Below are 6,732 nucleotides of genomic sequence, written 5' to 3'. Positions count from 1 at the left end.
TACCGTTTACCAAGCTGTGTGTTTTGTCATTTTTCTAGTTTAAGTTTGTTTTGAGTTTTTCAGTCATGTTATATTTTGAGTCTTAAATTAAAGCCTTTTTGAGTTCACGTCTGTCTCCAGAGTCTGCACCTTGGGTCCTATTCCTGCCTGCACACAGCCATACCTAACAGAAGATCGCGACCAGAACATGGACCCCGCAGACTCTTTTTCCTCGGAGTACAACACTGAGATGGAGCGGATGGTGAGCCTGCTTGACCGCATCGCCCAGTCCCCTGACTTGAGGACCATGGCAGTGGGGCTGAGTGCGGTGGAGGCCATCATTCGGTTTAACCCCCGGCTTAGCCAGTTTGCTAAGGACACTAAGTTGGATGACACCATTACTGCCTGGAGAGAGCAAGTCAAGGCTGGTGAGCTTGCTCTCTCTCTCTCTACATCTTCCCCACCGTTACTCCAGGACAACGCACACTCTCCTTCTGTTTCAACACTGCCACGGACTTCCTCTCCCTCCCCACACCAGCTGGGTTCTCATTCACCTGCCTTTTTCCTGGCAGCTATGTGGTCAGAGGATGAGGAGGAGGTCTCTTTTTCTCCACCGGTTCCTGTTTCCTCATCCCAAAGGAAACGGCATTCTGGCCGCCGCCACAACAGAACTGTTGAGCATTTTGACTCTGGACATTTTGACATCACACCCACTTCATCTGTTCTGCAAGCTGGTTCTGCTGGAGGGTCCGAGGGGCCTGTTCAGCCACCTGTCTCTGCTGGAGGCTCCGAGGGGCCCGTTCAGCCACCTGTTGTTCCTGCTGGGGGTTCTGGAGAACTGCTTCAGCCGTCTCTTCCTGCTGGAGGGTCCGAGGAATCGCTTCAGCCACCTGTCTCCGCTGGAGGGTCCGAGGAACCGCTTCAGCCACCTGTCTCCGCTGGAGGGTCCGAGGAACCGCTTCAGCCACCTGTCTCCGCTGGAGGGCCCGAGGAATCGCTTCAGCCTCACGCCTCGTCAGCTGGAGGGCCCGAGGAGCCCGTTCAGCCTCACGCCACGTCAGCTGGAGGGCCCGAGGAGCCCGTTCAGCCTCACGCCACGTCAGCTGGAGGGCCCGAGGAGCCCGTTCAGCCTCACGCCACGTCAGCTGGAGGGCCCGAGGAGCCCGTTCAGCCTCACGCCACGTCAGCTGGAGGGCCCGAGGAGCCCGTTCAGCCTCACGCCACGTCATCAGCCTCACGCCTCGTCAGCTGGAGGGCCCGAGGAGCCCGTTCAGCCGCCATTAGCTTCTGCCTCGGCCTCTGTTCCTGCTTCGCCTCCGCCTGGTCCAGCTTCGGCCTCAGCCTGTGCTTCGCCTGGTCCGGCCTCCGAGTCTGCTGCTCCACCTGGTCCTGACTCTGCAGCTCCGCCTGGTCCGGCCCAAGCCTCTGCAGCTTCGCCTGGTCCGGCTTCAGCCTCAGCCTCTGTTCCTGCTTCGCCTCAGCCTGATCCGGCTTCGGCCTCTGCAGCTCCGCCTGGTCCAGCCTCCGAGTGTTCAGCTTCGTCTGCTCTTGAGGTCTCCCTGCTGTCTGTTCCTGCACGGCCTGCCCGGCCCGCTCGGCCCGCTCGGCCCACACGTCCTGTCCGGCCTGCTTGTCCTGCACGTTCTGTCCGGCCGATGACTGGACGTCGTTGCCGTCATGGACAGCCCCCTGAACTACGCCGCTGCCGCTGCCTCCCGCCTGGCCGGCCTCCTGACCTGCTCCGCCGCCGTCGGTGCCTTCCGCCCGGCCGGCCTCCTGAACTGTTTTCTGGGCTCTTGGACCATCAGCCTCCGGGCCGCCCCCCTAACCTACCCGGGTTTGGACTGTTGTGCCGTCAGCCTCCGGGCCGGCCCCCTGAACTTTTTTGAGACTATTGCCTGGGCCTCTGCGCCTTTCGTGAGCTCTTTTGTTTGTTTGCTTTTGGACTTTGACTGGGCCTTGGTGCTGTTGTTTTGGACTTTGTTTCTGTGTTTTGTTCTGTTGCTTTCCGGGCTCCAGTGTTTTGCACTTTTTTTTTTTTGTTTTGTTGTTTCTGGCTCCTTGTTTTGTTTCTAGCCCTCCATCCTGTTTCCCCCGCCGCCCACCCTGGTTGGGTTTTTGGTTTTTTTGATTTTGATGTTTTGGTTTGGGCTGTCTGGAAGCCAGCCCTTAAGGGGGGGGGGTACTGTTAGGATGCCTGGGTCGTCGACCCAGGGTTTTTGAGTTTATGTTATTTATAATTTCTAGTTTTTGGTTACTTTGAGTTCCGTCTTATGGCTTATGTCTCTGTCTTCTTTAGTTGCTCTGTCTCCCCTATCACCTGCATCCCCTTGTCTAGTTCGCGTCTCTGTGTATCCTTAGTTCCTATATCCCCGTGTTCAGTCAGTGTTTGTCTGCCCTGGTCCCACGTCTCTGTTCCCTCTGTAGTGCCTGCATGTGAGTCTGTGTTATGTGTTTCCTGTTTTACTTTGAAGGTCTCTGTCTTAGTGTGTTCAGTTTACGCTTCCTTTTGTCTCGTCAGTTCTGATTTGCCCCAGCTGTGTTTCCCTCCTGTTATTCATTCCCTGATTGCTCCCTCTGTGTATTTAAGCCCTGTGTTTCTCTGTGTCCGTGTCGCGATCTACCGTTTACCAAGCTGTGTGTTTTGTCATTTTTCTAGTTTAAGTTTGTTTTGAGTTTTTTCAGTCATGTTATATTTTGAGTCTTAAAGCCTTTTTGAGTTCACGTCTGTCTCCAGAGTCTGCACCTTGGGTCCTATTCCTGCCTGCTCACAGCCATACCTAACAATTACATATGATAGAGTCCTTGTTGATTTGACCAGAGGTCTTTGCATCTTTCTTGTTAATGAAAAACCCTGTACCATGTTGTGAGTGTTTTCCCTCTTTAATTGACCAATACATGATGAACCTAATTATCATGTGACTTCAAGGAGCTCTTTCATTTGTTCCCACATGCAGTAAGACCCTTAAACCTGCCCTATACCTTATAAACACAGAGTTGCATTTAGAAGCTAAAGAGCCAGATTTTTCTCATAAAAACTTTACAGTTCTGTGGACAGAAATGCCTTTTTGATGACAGAGAGGAGGGAAAAGATGAGACTGGTGTGGGCTGACAGAAATGCTATAATAGCCGCCATAGTGAACAGAAAATTGTCAGAATGCACAACATGTTGAACCTTGAGAAAGATGAGCTCCAACAGCAGAGGACTGAGTAGAGTTCCACTGCTGTGAGCCAAGAACAGAATGAGAGGCGGCTGTTGACACAGAGTTGTCAAAAGTGAACTCAAAATGTTTACCCTGAGCTGCAGAATCTCAGTTTCTTCAGAAGACTGAAGTGGCTGGACAGCAGCAACATGAGTCCATGTATCCAATTTCAAAATAATATCGAATACTCGTAATATACGTAATCCATATCACAAAGAACAGCGTGAGGGCCTACCAAGTTATAGCATGATGTTTCGAATAAAGTCCTAAAGGAGTGAATAAGTGTATAAAAAGACTGAATCACTATACAACACATCACACATATACATAACCCAATGGAAATATCAATGATGCTGAATCAGTCAGTATAAGTTCCTGTGTCTCTTGCTGGCTCACATTTGTACAAACAAAGAAACCAAACTTACCTGTTCAAACCAGTGGGTGTCCAGCACATTTACACAGTCTCAACATAATGTTTTCATGACTATTTTGGGGGATTGTCAGCCTGTTCAAGCCTCTTAAGTGGTCTGCTTATACTAAGTTTCACCAGGCTACACAGTGTTGCCCATTTATATTTGGTTAGCACCACTAAAATGAAAAGAATACTTATTTTCATGTACACCAAGTGCAAGTTCTCATGACACAACAGAGCAGGTGTCAGTGACAACAGATATGACGCTGTTCATGTCTGAGACAGCACAAAGGTGGGCTGCAAAGCAGCTAGCAGATATACAGCAACTGTACAGTCAAGCTGAAGCAGCTTAAATGAGGTTTGGGATTTCCAGCAAAGCTTTGGAAAGGCTCCAGCAAGGCCAGAACTCAGCTGCCAGGCTTCTATCACAAACTGAACTCTGGCAACATATCACCCCCGTCCTCACAGATCTCCACTGGCTCCTGGTCAAGTCATGCATCACTTAGAAGATCTTTATTCTCACTTACAAATCTCCCAGTGGCCCGGCTACTCAGTATCTGCCAGACCTCCTTCACCCAACCACACAACCTCAGACGCCGAGCCACGGCTCTGCTTTCTGTGCCTCACACCAACCTCCACAGCTTTGAGGATGGAGCCTTCAGTGTGGCAGCGCCTACCCTCTCTCCTATCTGTGCTCTGCAATGCTTGTTCACTGGGGGCGTTGCAGAGAGCCCAGCAATGAGTTCTCCTCAAATCTCACCTCTTCAACAAGACCTTCAACCTCTAACCTTTTTTTATTTACTTACTTTTTTGTAAAGCATGCTTGAGTTTCTCGAAAGGTGCTATACAAATCTAAGTTATTATTACATGTCGCACAGCAGAAGTTAAGAAAATTGATGCATGGATGTGCAGAAGGGTATCAGCTGAGCCATGAGCTCATGTGGGCTGGCATTAAGATCAGGTAATGTGACAGGGTTTTCACATGTGAGCAAACACATGCTGCCTACATCACAGATCTTGCAATAACTGCGGCTGTTGATTCTTGTAATTTGTCAAGTGTCAAATTATATTCACTTCCAATTCATGACATCTTTTCTGACTACTGAATTATGGCTGCTGTGGGCTTTTCCCTTCACAATAGCATCCTGCTATAAACCAAAGTACTACTAAGTAAAGTAAGTAAGTAAAATCGTATTTATATAGCACATTTCAAGATAAAATCACAAAGTGCTTCACAGAAGCTTGACAATAAAACAAAAACTACTAGATACATTGCTGTTTTGTTTTGTTTTAGCTGAAAGACATTGAGAATCATAGTGACTATCCTTTTAACCTTAGTTAGAAGTTCATGTGCGGATTCTGCTTCGAGAGGCGTTTAAGAACAGAGAGACTGGTGTGGAGGCCGAACAGATGCCCTCTGTTTCTCTGAGGCAGCTGGGCTGGCTGTGAGCCTTGGCTGGATCCTCCAAATAATGCTAAATCAAACTCACCCACATCCACGAGAGACACAGACACACCCCAGTTTGACACACACACACACAAACACACGCACAGGTGCAGTAATGTGTCCATGCGCATACATAAACGCAGTACAGAGACTTTAGAAAAGAACAAGTAATGTGCACATGTGTACAGAGATGCAAACAGGGAAGCAGAGGCACCCACACAGACTCCCACACACACAAATCAAGCTGCAGAACACAGCTGAACAGAGCATTGCCATGCACAGCACTTGCTATTTGATCATGCACTGAAATTTTGGAGCCTCTGACCATTAAGGCTGACAGGATCGCATCAACTGGCTCATATAAGGAGATAATATCTTGAGTGGTTACTTCAGCGTATAAGCAGCTCTACAGCACAGTCATATAACAGTGGTGCAATGAGTTTGTGTATGTATGTGCTGAGAAGTGGGACACACAGGTACTCTACACTGAAAACACTCCACATGACCCCCGGTTGTGAAAAAATCAAAGTTTGAATAGTGTCACACGGGAGCACTTTCACTTGCTGCTGCACTTTCATCGCCACTCCGTGATGGCATGTCAGCATCAACGACTCTATTTGTACTCTAGATGATGGTGTAACCTCTCTCTCAGCACTATAAATCAATTGAGCTTTGAAAACACAACCTTTTCATTCAGACTTTGAAAAGATGAACGGATTATGTTTTTCATTAAAAAAAACACCTGGTTAGTCGGCGAGCTTCATTCAGAGATGCAAATTAATCACGTCTCCAAAGACTCTGATTTCAGAAAGCTGGTCAAATTTGAAGTAATGTTATTACCAGAAAACTGGATCCATGTGAGCTCGGGCTAAAGCTGTGTCTAACAATAAAAGGTGTGATAAGGCTACCCTACCTATTTGAAAGTGTCAAATTTTGATAGGTACTCTGTGTTAGAAACTGCATCTGGCACCACACGCTGGGTTCTGGGGAGTTTGTAATTTTTGGCTTTGTGCTTTGTGCTGGAGGTAAGATTGTGTTTGTCACAAAAGCTTTTCCAGCTGCAACTTTCTTCTTCTTAAATTTCAACTGAGCAGAAACTTCAAGGCGTGAAAAATAAAGCCACTGTTTAAGTGCCAAAAAACACCACAGAAGTTCTTCCAAATGATGTTGCTTCAATTTCCGTGGAATCACATGTTAAAATGCCCAACTTAAGAGAGAATGTATTTACTTGATTATTTTCTGTGGTCACTTATAGCGTCACATTAAAGTCACTGTTGCCTGGGCAGACCTTTGACAACTGATGTAGAGTAACTAGAAGAACTTGAGGTAATTTCTGCTGTAACATAAATCGGGACAACCTGCCATCCTTCTGTGCATCCATCCATCATGTTCTGCTTATTCAGTGCTGCTGAATGCTATCCCTGCTGTCACTGGGCAAAAAGAGATGTACACCCTAGAGAGATTACCAGTCTATTGCAGGCTTCACACAGAGACAGACAATCATTCATTCCCATATTCACAACTATGGCCAATTTAAAATTACTACTCAATCTGACAAGTATGTCTTCGGACCGTGGGAGAGCATGGCATGTAGGATATGCAGATGCATGAAAGGCCCCTGCTGGCCAGTGGACTTGAATTCAGGGCATTTTTACACCACAGTGCCGCCCCTGCATCTGTTAATCACTGGC

Source organism: Rhamphochromis longiceps, linkage group LG7 (genome assembly GCF_057381845.1).
Source record: "Rhamphochromis longiceps isolate RC_006_pf linkage group LG7, R_longiceps_female_GT1.1, whole genome shotgun sequence".
NCBI classification, from domain to species: Eukaryota; Metazoa; Chordata; class Actinopteri; order Cichliformes; family Cichlidae; genus Rhamphochromis; species Rhamphochromis longiceps.
Note: the sequence above shows the minus strand (reverse complement) of the source record.